We start from the raw sequence: 22749 nt of genomic DNA, 5'->3' as shown, positions 1-22749 counted from the left end.
AATTACAGCACATTACACACTTTAGCAAAGTCTAGCCTGGTGAAGATAAACTGAGGGAGGAACTCACATATTTTTGTTCGTAAATAGGAAAAGTAACAAAAGTCCAAACGTAAATTAATATAATCAGAAGAAAGTAATCTTTTACATATAACATGTTGATATCCTATATAACTTCAAGCAGAAAGAGAACAAAATAGAATATTTTTGACAATATTTTGCAACTTCAGACAGAAGATTCACAGAATAATAGCACAGAACAAAAAGTAAACACACAGATTAACTTGGTGTTTAGTGAAAACTTGACTTATTTCATCCTCACATATGTGTTGAATTCTCTGAAGGCACCAGGGAGCCGGCAGTGAATAAAATCGATTACAAATCCCATGGAGTTTACATTATATTGGGAAGGGGGACAGTCAATAGACAGATAAAACAGTGTGTGTGTATATATGTGTGTGTACACATACACACATATATATGATATAACACAGATGCAATTATATATATTACATATTGTATATTACAAATAGCGTTAAGTAAAATGAAAAGACATTACAGTGGGGGTGGGAGGTCAGCAGTCTGTTAGAAGAGTTGCTGTCTGAAATAGATTCAGGAAGAGACACCTCACTGGGAAGAAAAGATTTGTGTAGAAATCTGGAAGTTGAGAACTGTGCATGTGTGAAGGAGCACACTTGAGATAGGGGAGGACTTTAGGTGCAAAACCTAACACAGGAGCCTAAAGTAAGGGTGGGCAGAAAGTGAGAAGTGATGGACTTAGACAAAGTGGAGGAACTCGAGTATTTAAGTCTCTATCCGTTATTTAAGCGATTCTATCTTATTTGTATAAGGTGAGAGACATTGCACAGTTTTGTTGTTTTTTATTTTAGTGATCGTGTTTGTGCCTACAATTTTAAAACTTCTCTTATCATGGAACAATTCAACTATATAAGAAACAAGAAGGGATAATCTAATCAACTCCAGTACTCCTCACGTGGCTATAGCAATCAACTCAAGGCCATTCTTGTTTTATTCATAACCTTATTCAATTTCTAAATTAGTAATTTTGAAACAAATCCCAGATGTAATATAATTACATCCATAAATACTTCAATATGCATCTCTGAAATATAAGGGTTTCTTTTAAAAAAACCACAATATCATTATTGATAACTTTGGAATTCCTTAAAAATAATCACTTAAATATCTGACACGTATTAAAATGTTCTTTAAAAAAAACTTTGTCATCTATTTCTTGGATAAGGATCCCGACAAGTTCCACATATCTTCATTTGCTGACATGTAGTTTAGGTTTCTATGCACATGCGCGCGCGCGCACACACACACACACACACACACATTCTACCTCCTTTATCCTTTTATAATTTCATTGTTGAATCCTGAATTCTGCATATAAGATGCGTAAATTCTTATGAGAGAGTAAGAATTCCAAAGTCCCTCTGCTCACCAAGTTGCTCCCTCCCACCCACAGTGGGTGAAAAAGCCGGAGCAGTAAGCAGTCAGATGCCTCACCTTTCTATTTCTGAATCTGGAAGTAAAGTATTGAGCAATGCAAGGAGGACTTTAGTAGCACCAAACAAAGTGTCTTATGCAGTTACCTCACAGGAAACTCTTTGAACTTGTGGCCAGTTAAAGTAATAATTAATGGAAGCCATGAAGTTCTGTACCATGATACAGCAGAATTCTGACAAAGTGTTCTAATGCTACATAAAGAAACAAAAATTGAGTGAAAAAAGCATGTTAGTATTTTACTAGCTTCCCTAAACTCACTCCACTGATTTGGAAGAGAAAGTCACAAATGAAGAAGAAAATTAAAGCCAAGGGGGAAAACCAAAGCTAGAGACTTCCCTTCTGTAGGCAGAGATTCCAGAGTTTAGGAGGAAGTAGAATCAGCATGCCCACTGTTGATTTCCAAAGACATTGCAAAGTAGGTGTAATTTTTAGAACTTTGATGTTAAAAAAAAAAACCCTAACTTTCTTGTTTCAGAATACTGCATTCCTCAATCATTAAATGTCATCGAGTTTTTACAATGCAGTTTATACGGTGGATATTAAATTTTCCGCTGGAAAGTATCTCAAAGGCTGGCTACGTGTAAAGGGTGAAGAAGGGTCAGATAAAGTGATGAGTGAGGGGATGTTAATCAGGAAACAAAGGTGACAGAAAAACAGATGTACACTACCTGTAAGTGCCGTAATTGTGGAATTGCTGAGTAAAGATCCTTTACAGATACCAGTGCCTGAGAATCAGAAAATGAAATGAAATGAAATATGAAATACAACAGATACACGTGAAGAACTTAAGTGTAAGGTTTTAAAAAGTCAACCACATAAAAGGAGGAAGGAAAAGAGGGAGCTGATGGCAGCAAGCCCCCTCCCACCCCACTGCTCACCTGTGGCTTCACCTACAGGTGGGCTCAAAGGTTCAGTGGAGCCCAGTCAGGGGCCAGGGGTAGCCTCTCAGAGGCTGCAGGAGAGAGTCCCTGTCCTGTGTCTAGAACAGGACAGCCTATCATCACCTATCAGCATGTCCTCTTTCCTGTCTCTGTTCTGTCTTCCCTGCTCCCTGGATCGCACTCTAGATGAGCTACCTGCACCCACATGGCTGTGCCCTGCTCTACCTCCAGAGGAACACACGCTGAAGTACTGATTCACGTGAAAAATACCAGACTTCAGCTGAACAGAGACAGAATTAGCGCATGCTAACAACATTCCCTTAAGCCAAAGCCTAATCCAGAGCAAGGCTCTACTCTCTCCAATTCTATGAAGGCTGAGAGAGGTGAGGAAGCTGCAGAAGAGAAGTGTGAAGCAAGCAGAGGTTGATTCATGAGGTTTAAGAAAAAGAAGCTGTCTGTCTCCATAGCATAAGAGTACAAGGTGAAGCAGTGAGGTCTGATGTAGGAGCTGCAGCAAGTTACCCAGAAGATCTAGCTGAGATAATTAATGAAGGTGGCTACACTAAACAACAGATTTTCAATGTAGACGAAATAGCCTTCAATTGGAAGAAGATGCCATCTAGGACTTTCATAGCTAGAGAGGAGAAGTCAATGCCTGGCTTCAAAGCTTCAAAGCACTGGCCTCTTGTTAGGGGCTAATGCAGCTGGTGAGTTTATGTTGAAGCCAATGCTCACTCACCATTCCGAAAATCCCGTAATTAAGAATTATGCTAAATATACTCTGCCTACAAATGGGACAACAAAGCCTGGTTTACAGTTTACAACATGGTGTACTGAATATTTTAAGCTCACTGTTGAGACCTATTGCTCAGAAATTTAAAAAAAAAAAGATTTCTTTCAAAACGTTACTGTTCACTGACAGGCACCTGGTCACCCAAGAGCTCTGATGGAGATGTACAACGAGATCAATATTGTTTTCATGCCTGTTTCACACACAACATCCATTCTGCAGTCCATGGATCAAGGAGGGATTTCAAGTCTTACTATTTAAGAAATATATTTCATAAGATATAGCTTCCATAGATAGTGATTCTTCTGACGGATCAGGGCAAAGTCAATTGAAAACCTTTCGGAAAGGATTCATCATTCTAGATGCCTTTAAGAATATTCATAATTCATGGGAAGAGCTCAAAATATCCACATTAACAGGAGTTTGGAGAAGTTGATGCCAACCCTTGTGGATGACCCAGAGGGGTTCAAGATTACAGTGGAGGAAGGAACTGCAGATGTGGTGGAAACAGCAGGAGAACTAGAGTTAGGAGTGGAGGCTGAGGATGTGCCTGAACTGTTACAGTCTCAGGATCAAACTTTAATGGATGAGGAGTTGCTTCTTATGGGAGAGCAAAGAAAGTGGTTTCTTGAGATGGAATCTACTCCTGCTGAAGCTTCTGTGAAGACTGCTGAAATGACAGCATTTAGACGGTTTAGAATATGACAAAAACTTAGTCGTAGAGCAGCAGGGTTTGAGAGGATTCCCTCCAATTGTGAAAGAAGTTCTTCTCGGGTAAAATGCTATCAAACAGCATCTCATGCTACAGATAAACCGTTGGTAAAAGGAAGAGCCAATTCGATGCTGCAAACCTCATGGCTGTCTTATTTTAAGAAACTGCCCCAGCCGCCCCAACCTTCGCAGCCATCACCCTGGTCAGTCAGCAGCCACCAACATCAAGGCAAGACCTTCTGCCAGCAAGAAGATTACAACTTGCTGAAGGCTCAGATGATGGTTAGCATCTTTTAGCAATAAAGTATTTTAAATTAAGGTACGTTCATTGTTTTACTTAAGACATAATGCTATTGTGCAATTAATATAATACAGTACATTGTCAATATATGCACTGAGAAGCCAAAAAAATTCATGTGACATTTTTATTAAAATAGTCACTCTATGGCAGTGGTCTGGAACTAAACACACAGTGTCTTTGAGGTATGTTTGTTCCCAACTCCAGTCTAATCTAGCCATCCTATCTCACCTGAGGAGGGAGGGAAAAAAAAAAACTCGGAAATACTTGTGAAGTTCACAGTCCAGAGGCATAAGCTCACTAAAGGCTGAGACCGAATCACAGGACTGCAGAACGCTTCCCTCCCCCACAGCTCCCACCACATCACTAAAGGCCTATTTCCACTTTTATCCAGTGCATTACGTCCAGCTATCAAGAAAAAAATTACAAGTTGCGCGAAAAGGCAAAAAATGTAATTTGAAGAGACAGAGCATGCATCACATGACCAGAACAAGATGTGGCAGGGATGTTGGAATGATCAGACTGGGAATTTTAAAGAGTGATTAATATGCTAAGAGCTCTCATGGATAAAGTAGACAGCATGCAAGAACAGATGGGCAACCTAAGTAGAGAGATGGAAATCCTAAGAAAGAACAAAAAAAGGAGAAGTGCTAGATATATACATATTAAAAAAAACCACTGTAACAGAAATAATTTTAATGGGCTTATGAGTAGACTGGACACAGCTGAGAAAAAAAAAATCTCTGAGCTAGAAGATGGATCAAAAGAATACTTGAAAACTGAAAATCAAAGAGAACCAAGATTGAAAATACTTACCAGAATTTCCAAAGTCTGTGAGACAACTACAAAAGGTGTAATATATGTATAATTGGATACCAGAAGGAGAAGAAAGAGAGAAAGGAAGAGAAGAAATATTTGAAACCATAGTGACTGAGAATTTTCCCAAACTAATCTGTGACATCCAAACGAGTTCCAGGAAGCTCAGAAAACACCAAGCAAAATAAATGCCAAATACACCTACACTAGGCATAACATCTCAAGCTATAGAAAGTCAAAAGTAAAGTAAAAAGTCCTCAAGAAGCCGAAGGAAAAAAATCTTACCTGCTCCATTAGGCCTCTTTTTAATGGTTGATTTTAACAGTATAATTGATTTGCCAATGACATGATATTATACATAGAAAATCCTTAACACCCTACCAGAAAACTACTAGAGCTCATCAATGAATTTGGTAAAGTTTCAGGATACAAAATAAATACACAGAAATCTGTTGCATTTCTATACACTGAAAATGAAAGATCAGAAAGACAAATTAAAGGAACAATCCCATTTACCATCACATCAAAAAGAATAAAATATCTAGAAATAAACCTACCTAAGGAGGTCAAAGACCTGTACTCAGAAGACTATAAGATGCTGATGAAAGAAATCAAATATGACACAAAGAGATGGAAAGATATACCATGTTCTTGGATTGGAAGCATCAATAGTGTGAAAATGACTATACTAACCAAGGCAATCTATGGATTCAATGAAATCCCTATCAAACTATCAATGGCATTTTTCACAGAACTAGAACAAAAAGTTTTTAAATGTATATGGAAAAACAAAAGACCCCAAACAGCCAAAGCAATCTTGAGAAAGAAAAACAGAGCTGGAGGAATCACACTCCCTGACTTCAGACTATACTACAAAGCTATAGTCATCAAAACAGTATGGTACTGGCACAAAAACAGGAACATAGCTCAATGGAACAGGATAGAAAGCCCAGAAATAAACCCATGCACTTATGGCCAATTAAACTATGACAAAGAAGACTATACAATGGAGAAAGACAGTCTCTTCAATAAATGGTGCTGGGAAAACTGGACAGCTACACATAAAAAAATTAACTTAGAAAATTTTTTAACACCATATGCAAAAATAAGCTCAAAATGGATTAAAGACCTAAATGTAAGACTGGATACTACAAAACTCTCAGAGGAACACACAGGCAGAACACTCTTTGACAAAAATCGCAGCAATCTTTTTAGACATGTCTCCTAGAGTAATGGAAATAAAAACAAAGCAAATGGGACCTAATTAAACTCAAAAGCTTTTGCACAGCAAAGGAAACCATAAACAAAAAGACAACCCACAGAATGGGGAAAATATTTGCAAATGATGTGAGCAAAAAGGGATTAAACTCCAAAATTTACAAATAGCTCATCCAGCTCAATAACAAAAAAGCAAACAACCCAATCAAAAAATGGGCAGAAGATCTAACCAAAGATTTCTCCAAAGAAGACATACAGATGGCCAAGTGGCACATGAAAAGATGCTCAACATCACTAATTATTAGAGAAATGCAGATTAAAAGTACAATGAGGTACCACCTCACACTGGTCCAAATGGCTATTATCAAAACATCTACAAACAATAAATGCTGGAGAGTGTGTGGAAAAAAGGGAACCCTCCTACCTTGTTGGTGGGAATGTAAATTGGTGCAGCCACTATGGTGAAGAGTGTGCAGGTTCCTCAAGAAACTAAAAATACAGGTACCATATAATCCAGTAATCCCACCACTGGGCATATATCCCGAGAAAAACATGATTCGAAAGGATATGTGCACCACAATGTTCACTGCGGCGCTGTTTACAATAGCCAGGACATGGAAGCCACCTAAGTGTCCATCGACAGATGAATGGATAAAGAAGATGTGGTACATATATAGAGTGGAATGTTATTCGGCCATAAAAATGAATGAAATAATGTTATTTGCAGCAGCACAGGTGGACCTGGAGATCATCTTACTAAGGGAAGTAAGTCAGACAGAGGAAGACAAATATCATATGATATCGCATATATGCTGAATCTAACAAAAAAATGATACAAATGCACTTCTTTACAAAACAGAAACACACAGACTTAGAGAAAGAACTTATGGTTACCACGGGGGAAAGGTGGGGGGTAGGGATAATTAGGGAGTTTGGGATTGACAGACACACACTGCTATATATACAATAGATAACCAACAAGGACCTACTGTACAGCAAAGGGAACTCTGCTCATTATTCTGTAATAAACTAAAAGGGAAAAGAATTTGAAAAAGAATAGATACTTATATATGTACGTCTGAATCACTTTGCTGTACATGAGAAAGTAACACAATGATGTTAATCAATGATACTCCAATATAAAATTTTAAAATAGTATAATTGATATACAAAACCTGCACATATTTAATGTATTCAATTTGATGAGTTTGGACATATGCAAACACCCATGACACCATCACCACAATCAAGATAACAGCTATATCCAACACCTCCCAGGGGTTCCTGTGCCCCTGTTTTTGCTTGTTTGATTTTTTGTGGTAAGAACACTTAACGTGAGATATTCCCTCTTAAAATATTTTGAAGTGTATAATACAGTATTGTCAACAATAGACCTAAGATATTACCTAAGATGGCTGTTATTAAAAATACAACAAGTGTTGGCAAGGACGTGGAGAAACTGGAATGCTTACACATCGTGGGAATGTAGAATGGTGCAGCCACTATGGAAAACAGTATGAAGAGTCGTCAAAAAATTAAAAATAGAACTACCATATGATCCAGCAATTCCACTTCTGGTTATATATCTAAAAAATTGAAATCAGGATCTTAAAAAGATATCTTCACCTCCATGTTCATTTCAGCACTATTCACAATAGCCAAGATATAGAAACAACTCCAGCGCCCATCAACAAATGTCAGACAAATGGATAAACAAAATGTGGTACAAACATGCCATGGAATATTGTTCAGCCTTAAAAAAGAAGGAAATCTTGCCATTTGCAACAACATGAATAAACCTGTAAGACATCATGCTAAGTGAAATAAGGCAGCCACTGAAGGACCAATGCTGCATGATTCCACTTACATGAGGCATCTAACATGCTCAGACTCACAGCAGCAGAGAATATAATCGTGGTTACCAGGGGCCAAAAGGTGGGGGAGATGGGGAGTTCTAATTCAATAGTCATAAAGTTTCAGTTATACTGGATGAGTAAGTTGTAGAGATCTGCTCCACTGCACCTCTGCTGACACCACCTCAGGGGGTTGGGACAGAGGTACCTCACTCCTGCCAGGTGGAGGTCTGGGCTTCTGGGTGGTCTCCAAGGATACCACTGGGTTGTTGGTGGGAGTTCCCTTTCTACCTGGTGAGAATGAAGGCCTCAACTTTCGACATGGCTCTGACACTGTCCTGGAGGAGGGGCTGAAGCACCCCTATACACAGCCTGATGAGGATGAAGGTCTGGGTTCCCTACTTTGCCTTTACTGGAGTGGACAGAAGTGGGGCCATAGTTTTCTGTGCTGTTTAGCTGGAGGGGGGTGATAACTGTCTACAAGATTTCTGTTTTGCTAGGGTGTCCATTTCCTGGATATTTGGCTAAAGAAAGTGGGATTTTTGGAGGTAGAGGTGTGTGTGTGTGTGTGTGTGTGTGAGTGTGTGTGTGTGTGTGAGAGAGAGAGAAACCATTGGCATTTCTGGGCTGCCAGCTTCTTTAGCAATGAGTCTGGCACATATAAGGCAAAATGAAAACACAAAACTCACTGCCATGTCATTCTTGGATTCCAAGGACTCTGGCCAATTTTTCCTCTCTCTGCCTTTCGGAGTCTTCATGTTTCTTCTGTATATAATGTCCAAGATTTTCAGTGGTACTTCATGTGAAGAATGGGGAAAGTACACGTACTCCATCATCCCAGAACCAGGATTCCTTTTATTCACTTTTAAAAATCTATTATGAGGGCTTCCCTGGTGGCGCAGTGGTTGAGATTCTGCCTGCCGATGCAGACGACACGGGTTCGTGCCCTGGTCCGGGAAGATCCCACATGCCGCAGAGCATTAGAAATTAGACAAATACCATTCACTCATGTGGAATTTAAACAAAATAAGTAAATGAATTAAACAAAAACACCTAGATAGAGACAACAGAGTAGTGATTACTAGGCGAAGCAGGGGAGGGCAAAATGGGTAAAGGGGATCAACTCTATGGTGACAGTGGAAAAACTTTTGGTAATGAGCACACTGTAGAGTATACAGAACTAGAAATATGTTGCACGCAAGAAACATGTAATATAAACCAATGTCACTTCAATTAAAAATACTCGGGGGCTTCCCTGGTGGCGCAGTGATTGAGAGTCCGCCTGCCGATGCAGGGGACGTGGGTTCGTGCCCCGGTCCGGGAGGGTCCCAAGTGCCGCGGAGCGGCTGGGCTCGTGAGCCGTGGCCGCTGGGCCTGCGCGTCCAGAGCCTGTGCTCCGCAACGGGAGAGGCCGCGGCGGTGAAACTCGGAAAAAAAACAAGCTTATATGATTTATCCTTCCTTGTTAAAGAAATGATAGCTTATAATACACGTATTTCTTCACTTTATTTAAAACATATATTGTAGAAATCCACCCTCTATCAATACTTGAAAAAGTAGCTTAATTTATTTTCATCTCTGTATGGAATTTAACTGTATGGATTTACCAAAATTTATTTAACATTTTATTATTATAAGAGGGCCATGTATTTCTTCCACCCTGTAACTGTACGCATACCCCTTGATTACGATTCTGCCACCTCCCATCGGGCGGTGGAGACCACTTCTCCAACCCATAATTTCAGTTCTCCCTGTGAATTTCTTTGCACTGGGGCCTTGAGAAGCCTTTCAGTTTCTGCTCTCACATTTGTGGAATTCTCAGACTGTCATGCGTAAAAGACCAAACTAGCCTCTCTCATTCTTTTTTTAATGGTTCTTTATACCTGTCTTCTGGTTCCCTAATGCTCTCTTCTCTGTCTAATCAGCTATTAAATCCATCCATTATCTCTCAATTTTAATTCTGTACATTTAGTTTTTATTATCTTTCTTTGATTTTTTTCTTATGTGCCAGTTTTATGCTAAAATTCTCAATTTCCTTTACAATATCTTTAAATATATTAGACACAGTTATACTTTGGTATGCATGCTACAGTTTATTTGTATCCTCTAGGAGTGCGTTTCTATAATCTGTTTCTTCTCTTGCTTTTTTGATCATTTTTGCTTTCTTGTCTCCTTGTGTGTTGGTTATTTTATTACTGAAAGTCAGAAATTGTGTAGAAACAAGTTAAAATTAATACAAAGAGAAGCTTTTTTCAGAGAGGATTTACTTTACATGTATTTGTATGTGCATGTCTGTGTGTGTATTTTTGTGTGTATGTATGTGTGTGTGTGTATGATGAGTGGATGTTTTGAATTTTTGTTTTAGGACACACATTTGTGATTATAAATTTATATATCAATCCACTGTTTCTTTAGACAATACTGATTTCCTACTTTACACAATGCTAAGTATAATATATTTACTTCCTCACCTCTCCCACTGCTTTCCAATATTTGATTTCTTTAAATTATAAATTTTCATTATTTTGTGGTTTTCATATATATATGTTTACTTAATTGAGCTTAAATGATAAATTTGCTCAAACGATACATTTTTACATGTGACCTTTAAAAATGAAAACAAGAGGGAGGGGATATGGGGATATATGTATAGGTATAGCTGATTCACTTTGTTATACAGCAGAAACTAACACACCATTGTAAAGCAATTACACTCCAACAAAGATGTTAAATAAATAAATAAAAATGAAAACGAACCCACAAAATTGTGTTCTATGTTGTGCTTATACGTTCTATGATTTTTTTCAACCTTCCCTCACAATTTTTTTTTTTTCTTCCCCATTGCACAGCACGTTGGGACCTTAGTTCCCGGATCAGGGAATGAACCCACATCCCCTGCAGTGGAAGCACAGTCTTAACCACTGGACCGCCAGGGAAGTCCCCTCATAACTTTTCTTAGATAAAATTTCTGTATTATCAGAGCCTCTGATATCTAAGGTATAAACTGCCCACAATTCTGACAACAATTCCAAGTTCAGGGGTCCCAGACAACCACCCTTAGTATCAATCATTCACTAGAAAGATTCATGGGACTCCCTGAAAGCTGTCACACTCATTGTTGTAATTTATTACAAGTAAAGGATGCGGATTAAAACCAGCCAAGAGAGGGGTGTTAGCCACAGTGCAGAAAGTTCCCAAGAAGCCCCTGGCTGTCCCCTCCTCAGAGAGTCACTCTCACATGTATGTGCGACAACGTCCTTGGAGAATTACCTAACATGGAGCCTGCCCAGCCTTCAGTGTCCAGAGTCGGTACTAGTGCTCAGTCACAAAACCTATTTGGCCACCCAGGCACTGCCTCAGCTTCCATCCCCTCTGGCCCAGCCCTATCACTGGTGTGGCCCAAAGCCCCCATTTTTGTCACACATGACATTCCAAGAGTTTAGGAATAAACTTCCCCCCAGGGAGAAAGCAAAAGGCAGACTCCTTTGGGGGCAGAGTTAAATTCTTTCACCACACAATTCTTCTCGAAGCATAATCTCAAGATGTCTTTTTGTTTTTGTACCAAAGTTCATTAATTTTTATCACCAGTCATTTCACTACAGATGTTCCACCCATAGCTTATCTGGCTCCATGTCATCATCTAAACATTTCTTTAAGAAAATATAATTTGCACTATTTTTCCTGAGTCTATACTATACCATTTTTCCTGCGACCTTACACTCAAATGACACTCTGGTTACATATGTACTTATTCCTTCAGTTTCTTGTGGATGTCATAAAAAATACTTCTTGCCTTCTAGTGTTAAATGCTGCTGTGGAAAAAGTCTATTTCCCCTTTTAGATTACTTGATCTCTTTTCCTAATTTATAAATTGATTTCTTCTTTAAATTTTAAATCTAGTAAATTTTTACTAAGACATATAGGAGAGTTAGTAGTACTTTGTCAGTGTTCCCCTTGGATAGAATTTAACCTTTTAATTTGTAGATTCAAGTTTTCTTTTATTATTGGACTATTTTTCTTAATGATATCCAATATTTAAATTTCCTGATTGCAGATACCAACTATGCATATATTGACTTTATTTTGATCATCTTTGTCAATTATAATCTCAAAATCCCTTTTCACCTTTTGTTCATTTCTACTGTATTCTGTTCAATTACCTCATTCTTACTCTCACTGTGTCTTAATGAGTTCATAAACTTGACATTCATTTTTGTGATGCTTTTTTCGTTTTAGCATTTCTTATTTTGCAAGATCTTCAACTCAAGATTCTTCTCTTCCTAATTTTCTGATAAACCACCTCCCAGTTTGTGTTCTTGTTTGATAAAGAAAATTCCTATACTACATTTTGTAAGAATACATTTAAATAAATATATTTGATCACTCATCTGTTCCATAGAAATTTTTGTTGCCAATTTTTCTTCTACTATCGCTCGTTTCTCATATGCAGTTATACATTTGTCAGTATCTTTCTTGGAAATATTTGAATATTGTCTATTATTAAATAAAGTATTTTCTTGCTTGACCAGCTATCTTCAGGAGGTTCCTGTCAGTTCAGGATGGGGACCCTAGTCCAGACTAGTTAGAATTCTCTTCATATCATCATGTTTATGTGCACACACACACGTGTGCACAATAAATATTTTCGGTTTTTCTCTCTTCACAGAAATCCCAGACCAGCCCTGCAAGGATGCTGCTCACATGGAGCCCGCTTTCCACCTTCTGGCACCAACTCTTCATTTCAAATAAAGGATTTTCTGTCAATTTCACATTAAACCCTGCCTTCCAGCTTCCTTTTTGACTTTGTGTTAAACCAAATCCACAAAGGTTCCTGGTACCAGCTCCCCTTTCATGTTCTTGATGTTGTAAAAAACGGACTTTTGGTTTTATTTACCAGAAGTTCCACTGGCAGTTCTCTGCCATGTCTCCTCGTCAGTATTGCCTCAAATCTTCCCACTACTGTGGGATGTATGCCCATAACCCCAGTAGTAAATGGTTCTCATTTTAATTTTATACTTTGATGAGTTTTGGGAAACGTATACAGCCACTTAACCATCAAAATAAAGAACATGCCCAGAACTCCCACCAGTTTCCCCAAATCCTTTGTGGACCATCCAGCCATCTTCCCCCAAATCCTGATTCAGGGCAACTTCTAATTTCCTTTCTACTACTACAGGTTCATAGGGACCATTCTAGAATTTCACATAAATGGAATCCTACATTGTTCCCTTGTCTCTGGCTTCTTTCAGAAGAGTTTTGAAATACTTCCGTGTTATTATGTTTATCATTTGTTTATTACTTTTCATTACTGAGTAGCATTCATTGTGTGAACACATTACAATCAGTTTATTCATTCATCTTTTGACAGACACTTGCATTAATTACTATTTTCTGGACATTGTGAATAAAGTTACATTGTATAAACCTTTATGGCTATTTACTCTGATTTATCATAGATAAATATCTAGGAGTGCAATGTCTCTGTAAGAAACTTTCAGATTTCCAAAAACATTGCTATTTTCAATTCTTGTCAGTTGCTCTGCATCTTTGTAAATATTCGGTATTATCTGTCTTCTTAATTACAATCTTTCTGATACTACACGGTGGTGTCTCCTTTTGTTTTGCTTTATATTTCCTTGAAGACCAGAGGTGTTGAGCATCTTTTTGTGCTCACTGAACTATCATATACACTCTATTATGTGTGAATAAAAAGTTGTGTATTTTCCTTGTTAAATTGTATTCATTTTATTTATTTTCTTTGCTTCACTGTTCTACCTAAGACCTCCATGAAAATCAAAATAGCAGTAAGAGAATGGATATCATTGTTTTTCTCCAATTTTAGGGAAGACTTCTTTTAGCCTTTCACCCTTAAACATGAGAACATTAGGTTCTTATTAGACGACTTTTATCAGGTTGAGGAAGGGGTATCCCTTTCCTTAAAAATGAATGAGTATTGAATTTAATCGAATGTGATTTCTGCAACTACTGAGATGGTCCTTTGTTAATGTGCTGAACTGTAGTTTTTGATTTTTGAATATTGTCAGCCCAGCATTTCTGGAATAAAACCTATTTTTGCATAATGTGTTATCTTTTTAATATATCGTTGGATTCAATTTGCCAACATTTTAGTAAGTATTTTTTTCATCTATGTTCATAAGGGACATTATTCTTCAGTTTTCTTCTCTTGTAATATATTTGTATAACTTTTGGATCAGTAAAATCCTGTTCTCATAATTGCATTGTGAGTTGTTCTCCCTTCTACATTTTTCTACGTGAGTTTGTGTAGGATTAGCATTCATTTCTCCTTGAATATTTGAGGGAACTCACCAGTGAGGCCATCTGAGCCTAGAGATTCCATTGTTGGGTGATTTTTAATTATGAATCTATTATTTAAGTTGATATACGTCTATTCAAATTGTCTGCCAGAAAAATATTCTCTTACACTTGTTATACTGCAGTGTCAAAATTCTGTGGCTTTTGTTTGGCTGAAAAACTCTTCATGTCCAGTTTTCAAAGATATTTTTAAGAGATAAGGAACTCTAACTTCACATTTTTTTCCTGCCAGAATTATAAAGCATCACTCCTTTCCTTCTGGCTTGCATTGTTTCCAACTGGAAATGTTTGGTTATTCCTTGTTGCTGTTGTCCCCTTATACTGATGTGTCTTTTTCCATGGTTACCTTTAAAATTCTTCTCTTTAAAACTCACTTTCATGAATATGATTACAATGTGCCTTGAGGTAGTTCTCAGTTGGATTCTATTAAACTTCTTCAAGCTGTGGCTTTACAGTTTTCATCAAGTTAAAAAAAAAATTCTCTTTTCAACTTTTTCAGCAGCTCTTTTTTTTTTTCTATTTTTGAAACTGTGATGACACATATGTAAGATTAATATTGTTCCACAGGTCACTATAGCTTTATTTATTTTTGTCATTAAAAAAAATCATTTCGGGGCTTCCCTGGTGGCGCAGTGGTTGACAGTCCGCCTGCCAATGCAGGGGACACGGGTTCATGCCCCAGTCCGGGAAGATCCCACGTGCCACGGAGCGGCTGGGCCTGTGAGCCATGGCCGCTGAGCCTGCGCGTCTGGAGCCTGTGCTCCGCAACGGGAGAGGCCACAACAGTGAGAGGCCCGCGTACCAGAAAAAAAAAAAAAAATCATTTCTTCATGTGACTCAATTTGGGTAATTTATATTGCTATATCTTCAAGTTCATTTATCAATGATTAAGCCACTATTAAGTCAACTCAGCAGATTTCATGTCAGACACTATATTTTTCAGCTCTTAAAATTCCACTTGTTTTTTAAAATATCTTTAATTTTTCTCCATAATGTTCATGTTTTTCTTTATATCTATGAGTACATTTACATAGCTGTTTTAAAGTCCTTCTCTGCTAATTCCATCATCTTTCTCATTGATACATTTCTCTCTATTGGCTGATTTTTATTTTCTCTTGGTTTATGTTTCCTTGCTTTGATTGTCTAGCAATATTTGATTAGATACTGAACACATTTGGGGTATCATGATCTTAAGTAACTTGATTTTTGCTTACATTAAGGCGTGTTGAAATTTGATCTTGCAAATGGTTAGGTTACTGGGAAATTAGCTTTACATTCTGAGGCTTTTTTTCCCTAAGACTTCTTAGAATCTGTCAAGAGTGGACTCTATTCTAAGGTGTCCTAGCTGTACTAAGAAGGTGAAAACATGTGGAGTCCCTACCACATGCATTCTTGTTGGTCTGCTCGCAAAATGTCCCCACAGTGAACTGGCATTAGGATTATACAGGCTGCAGTCCCCTCGTCTTTGTTCTTTTCTCAGCCTATTGGATTTTCGCCCTGTGTTTGCAGTGTCCTCTTCTGTAGAGATTTTTTTTTTTTAACATCTTTATTGGAGTATAATTGCGTTACAGTGGTGTGTTAGTTTCTGCTGTATAACAAAGTGAATCAGCTATACATATACATACATCCCCATACCCCCTCCCTCATAAGCCTCCCTCCCACCCTCCCTATCCCACCCCTCTAGGTGGTCACAAAGCACCGAGCTGATCTCCCTGTGCTATGCAGCTGCTTCCCACTAGCTAGCTATTTTACATTTGGTAGTGTGTATATGTCAGTGCTACTCTCTCACTTCGTCCCAGCTTATCCTCTTGCTCTCATTCACTAAGTACCTCCCTTATTCTCAGGTACACTGCTTAACTCCTCTGCTCAGCTTCCTTAAACCCTGATCTCTGCCTTTCAACTCAGAAAACTCTCATACTCTGCTTGGGTTTTCTCCCTGTTGGAGCCTAACAGATGTTCCCCTTGGGCAGAACGGGGTCAATGACAGAACTCAACCCATTTGTTTCTCTTCTCTCAGGGAGCACAGTTATACCCAATGGTTGTCAAAAGTCTGTCAACAGTTGTTTCACGTATTTCACACTCAGCTTTCTAGTTGTCTTTGCACTAAGTAAGTTATTTGACAAGTTATCCATGCCCCCCACATGCTTCAGCACTCTGCTCCTCTGGGGCAAAGGTCCTGGTGTGGGGAGAGCGAAAAGTACACATAACAGGAACAGAGCCAGCTCAGAGCATCTGCTCCAGCAAGTTGGCATCAGACCCACCCCCAATAGGGCAGTGACAGACACTAAGCAGAGGGGAATGGCTGCCTCATACCCTGCACTGGCTCCAGCCACTCCATCTCCAGCCCCACCTTCTACCAAAGTCATAGCTGCCAGCACACCCTGAGGAAAGATGCAACTGGTGTCCACATCAAACCCAGCCCTCCCACCTCAGGCATTAGGCACATGTAGTCTGCAGAGGGATGCTCCCACATAAGATCGCCACTTCAAGACCACAGTAGGTAACTATTTAATTAAATTCATAAAAGCAGAGAGAGTTAAGTAAAATGAAAAGGGGGAGGAACTACTCTCATTTGAAAGAGCAAGAGAAAATCCCTGAAAAAATAAATAATAAAGCAAAAATATACAGTTCACCAGATTAAGAATTCAAAACATTGGTAACGAAAATGTTAACTGAATTCAGAAAAAGAATTTAACTAAACACTGAAGATTTGAACAAAGAATTAGAAAATATCCAAGCAAAAATAAATAATTCAATAGCTGAAATAAGACACACACTAGAAGGAGTAATAGCAGACTAAGTGATACAGTGATTTGGAAGATAGAATAATGGAAATCATGCAATCAGGACAGCAGAAAGTAAAACATTTTTAAAAATGAAAGTGATCTAAGAGATCTCTAGGATAACATTAAGCATTCCAACAATTGCATTATAGGGGCTCCAGGAGGAGAAGAGAGGGAGAGAGAAGGGAGTCAAAAATGTATTTGGGGCTTCCCTGGTGGCGCCGTGGTTGAGAGTCTGCCTGCCGATGCAGGGAACATGGGTTTGTGCGCCGATCCAGGAAGATACCACATGTCATGGAGCGGCTGGGCCCGTGAGCCATGGCCGCTGAGCCTGCACGTCCGGAGCCTGTGCTCCACAACGGGAGAGGCCACAGCAGTGAGAGGCCCGTGTACCACAAAAAAAAAAAAAAAATTATTTGAAGAAATTACAGCTTAAAACTTCCCAAACATGATAAAAGAAACAGATATCCAGGTACAGAAAACAGAGAGGGTCCCAAACAAAGTGAACCCCAAAAGAGTCACACCAAGGCATATCATAATTAAAATGGCAAAAGTTAAAGATAAAGAGTTAATTCTAGGGGCTGCTCTGGTGGCGCAGTGGTTAAGAGTCTGCCTGCCGATGCAGGGGACATGGGTTCGTGCCCCGGTCCAGGAATATCCCACATGCTGCGGGGCGGCTGGGCCCGTGAGCCATGGCCGCTGAGCCTGCGTGTCCGGAGCCTGTGCTCCACAACGGGAGAGACCACAACAGTGAGAGGCCCGTGTACCACACACACAAAAAAGAGTTAATTCTAAAGGCAGCAAGATAAAAACAGTCATATACAAAGGAATCTCCAACTATCAGCTGATTTCTCTGCAGAAACTTGCAGGCCAGAAGAGAGTGGCATGATATATTCAAAGTGCTAAAAGGGAGAAACCTACAGCCTAGGATACTCTACCCAGCAAGACCATCATTTAGAATAGAAGGAGAGAGAAAGAACTTTCCTGACAAGCAAAAATTAAAAGAATTCATAAACTAAACTGACTCTAAAAGAAATGTTGAAGGATCTCCTCTAAATGGAAAAGAAGAAAGAATCTATAGGACAGAGAAAATCCCACTAGAAAAGGCAAATATACAGTAAGGATTTAAGATCACTTAAATAAGCCAGTATGTAGATTAAAAAAACTAAAAAAAAAAAAAGTGTAAAAGCAACTGTAAGTACAATAGTTAAGGGATAAGCCTGAAGATGTAAAATATGACATTGAAAACATGAAATGCAGGTGAGGGGAGTAAAAAAATATAGGTCTTTTAGACTGTCTCTGAACTTAAATGACTATCAATTTAAAATAAATAGCTATAATTCTGGATCAACATATATGAACCTCATGGTAAACACAAGAAAAAAATCTACAACAGAAATACACACACACAAAAAGAAAGGAACACAATCATACTACTAAAGAAAACGGTTAAACCACAAGGGAAGAAACAAAAAATAAATAAATGATCAGAGAAGAATTACCAAAAAACCCAAACAAACCAAAAACAAGTAATAATATATCACCAAGTACACACCTATCAATAATTACTTTAAATGCTCTAATTAAAAGTCAGGGTAGATGGTTGGATTAAAAAAACCCCACAAGACTCATCTATATGCTGCTTACAAGACACACCCCTTCAACCTAAAGACACACAGACTTAAAGTGAGGTGATGGAAAAAGATATTTCATGCAAATGGAAATGACAAGAAAGTGGAATTAGCAACACTCGTATCTGACAAATAGATTTTAAAACAAAGGCTATAACAAAAGACAAAGACGGGCTTATATAATAATAAAGGGATCAATACAAGAAGAGGATATTATACTTGTTGATTTGTATTCAATATAGGAGCAGCAAGATACACAAAGCAAATACTAAGAGACACAAAGGGAGAAACTGACCATATTACAATAATAATGGGGGACTTTAGCACCCCACTTATATCAATGGACAGATCATCCAGACAGAAAATCAGTAAGGTGACAATGGTCTTAAATGACAGAGTAAACCAGCTGGACTTAATAGATATCTACAGGACGTTGCATCCAAAAACAGCAGAATATGCACTATTTTTAAGTGCACATAAAATGTTCTCTGGGATAGATCACACACTAGGCCACAAAACAACTCTCAATAAATTTAAGAGGATAGAAACTGTATCAAGCATTTTTTCTGACCACAAGGGTATGAAAATAGAAGTCAATTACTGGACAAAATGGGAAAAACATAAACATGTGGAGACTAAAAAACATGCTATTAATAAATGAATGGGTCAATGAAGAAATCAAAAGGAAAATCAGAAAATACCTCAAGACAAATGAAAATGGAAACACAACACTCCAAAATCTATGAGATGCAGCAAAGGCAGTTCTAAGACGAAACTGTATTGTGATATAGGCCTTCCTCAAGAAACAGGAAAAATAAACAGCCTAACCTACAGCCTAAAAGAACTAGAAAAAGAACAAACAAAGCCCAAAATAGGCAGAAGAAAGGAAATAATAAAGATCAGAAAGGAAATAAATTAAAAAAGAGACCAAAAAATAAGCAAGATCTATGAAACCAAAGATGTCTTTTTTTCTTAAAGATAAACAAAATTGATAAACCTCTAGCCAGGCTCTCCATGAAGAAGAGAAAGAAGACTCAAATTCTAAAAAATAAGAAATAGATTGCATTCAATCTGTAGAGTGACTTGGGGAGCATGGTCATTTTAACAATACTGATTCTTCCAATCCAAGAACATGGTATACCTTTCCATCTGTTTGTGTCATCTTCAATTTCTTTCATCAGCATCTTACAGTTTTCATACCTATCAAATTACCAGTGGCAAAGAAGAAATACAGGTGGCCAAGAGACACATGAAAAGATGCTCAATATCGCTAATTATTAGAGAGAAATGCAAATCAAAACTACAAATGAAGTATTACCTCACATCAGTCAGAATGGCCCTCATTAAAAAGTCTACAAATGATAAATGCTGGAGTGGGTGTGGAGAAAAAGGAACCCTCCTACACTGTTGGTGGGAATGTAAATTGGTGCAGTCACTATGGAGAACAGCATGGAGGTTCTTTAAAAATCTAAAAATAGAGTTACCATATGATCCTGCAATCTGCCTCTTGAGCTTACAACTGGAGAAAACTATAATTTGAAAAGATACATGCACCCTAATATTCATAGCAGCACTATTTACAATAGCCAAGACATGGAAGCAACTTATATGTCCATTGACAGATGAATGGATAAAGAAGATGTGGTATATGTATATATACACAATGGAATATTACTCAGACATAAAAAGGAATGAAATAATGCCATTTGCAGTGACATGAATGGACCTAGAGATTATCATATTAAAGAAAAATTAATACCTATTCCTCTTTTCAAAATATTCCTGAAAACTGAGGAGGATGGAACACTCATAACTTCATTCTATGGGGCCACTCTTACCCTGATGCCTAGAAGACACAAAGACCCTACCAAAAGAGAAAATTATAGGCCAATATCTTTGATGAACATAAGCATGAAAATCCTCAAGAAAATTTTAGCAAACAGAATCTAACAACATATAAAAAGGATTATACACCATGATCAAGTTGGACTTATTCCAGGGTCACAAACATGGTTCAACATTCACAAATCAATCAAATGTGATCCACCACATTAACAAAAGGAAGGATAAAAATCACATGATCATCTCAATAGATGTAGAAAAAGCATTTGACAAAATTCAACATCCATTTAAAAACAAAAACTCTCATCAAAGCTGGTATAAGGGGACCATAACTCAAAATAATAAAGGCCATTTATGACACACAGCCAACATTACAGTCAATGGTGAAAAGCTGAAAGCCTTTCCTCTAAATTCAGGAATAAGACAAGGATGCCCACTCTCACCACTTCTATTTAACACAGTATTGGAAACCCTAGCCACAGCAATCAGACAAGAAAAATAAATAAGTAAAAGGATTCCAAATCGGAAGGGAAGAGGTAAAACTGTCACAATTTGCAGGTGACATGATACTTTACAGAAAACCCTGAAGTCTCCACCCAAAAACTATTAGAACTAATAAATGAATTCAATTAAATTTTAGGGTACAGATTAATATACAGAAATCTGTTGCATCTCTATACACTAATAATGAACTATCAGAAAGAGAAAGTAAAAAATACCCCATTTAAAATTGCATCAAAAAGAATAAAATAACTAGGAATAAAACTAGGGAAGTGAAAGGTCTATATTCTTAAAACTATAAAACACTGATGAAGGAAATTGGAGATGATACAAAGAAATGGAAAGGTATCCCAATGGCCATACTAGCCAAAGCAATCTACAGATTTAATGTGATCCCTATCAAAATATCCACGACATTTTTCACAAAACTAGAATAATCCTAAAATTCATATGGAACCACAAAAGACCCTGAATTGCCAAAGCAATCTTCAGAAAAAAGAACAGAGCTGGAAGTATAATGCTCCCAGACTTCAGACTATACTACAAAGCTAGAGTGATCAAAATAATGTGATACTGGCACAAAAAGAAAGACATATATCAATAGGACATAATAGAGAGCCCAGAAATAAACTCATGCACCTATGGGCAATTTAAGACAAAGGAGACAAGAATATACAATGAAGAAAACACAGTTTTGTCAATAAGTGCTGCTGGGAAAACTGGACAACTACATGTAAAAGAATGAAATTAAAACACTACCTTGCACCATATACAAAAATAAATTCAAAATGGATTAAAAACCTAAATGTAAGATCAGAAACCATAAAACTCCTAGAGGAAAACTCAGGCAGAACACTCTTTAACATAAATCATAGCAGTATTTTTTTTTTAGGAACTGTCTCCTAAGGCAAAAGAAATAAAAGAAAAAGTAAACAAATGTGGCCTAATTAAACTTAAAATTTTTTTCACAGCAAAGTAAACCGTTGACAAAAAGACAATCTGTGGAATGGGAGAAAATATTTGCAAATGATATGACTGATAAGAGGTTAATATCCAAGATACATAAATAGCTCATATAGCTCAGTATCAAAACACAAACAACCCAATAAAAAATGGACCAAGGGGCCACAAAAACATTTTTCCAAAGAAGATATACAGATGTCCAACAGGCACATGAAAAGATGCTTAGCATTGTTAATCATCAGAGAAATGCAAACTCAAACCACAAGGAGATATCACCTCACCTGTCAGAATGGCCATCATCAAAAAGCACACAAATAGCAAATGTTGGTGAGAATGTGGAGAAAAGGGAACCCTTGTACATTACTGGTGGGAGTATAAATTGGTGCAGCCACTGTGGAAAACAGTATGGAGGTTCCCTCAAAAAATAAAAATAGAACTACCATACGATCTAGCAATTTCACTCCTGAGTATGTATGTGGAAAAAAACAAAAACACTAATTTGAAAAGATACGTGCACCCCAATATTCGTAACAGCATTATTTTCAATAGCCAAGATATGGAAGCAACCTAAGTGTCCATCAACAGACAAATGGATGAAG

Source organism: Globicephala melas, chromosome 6 (assembly GCF_963455315.2).
Source record: "Globicephala melas chromosome 6, mGloMel1.2, whole genome shotgun sequence".
Lineage (NCBI taxonomy): Eukaryota > Metazoa > Chordata > Mammalia > Artiodactyla > Delphinidae > Globicephala > Globicephala melas.
This window is presented reverse-complemented; position numbering follows the sequence as displayed.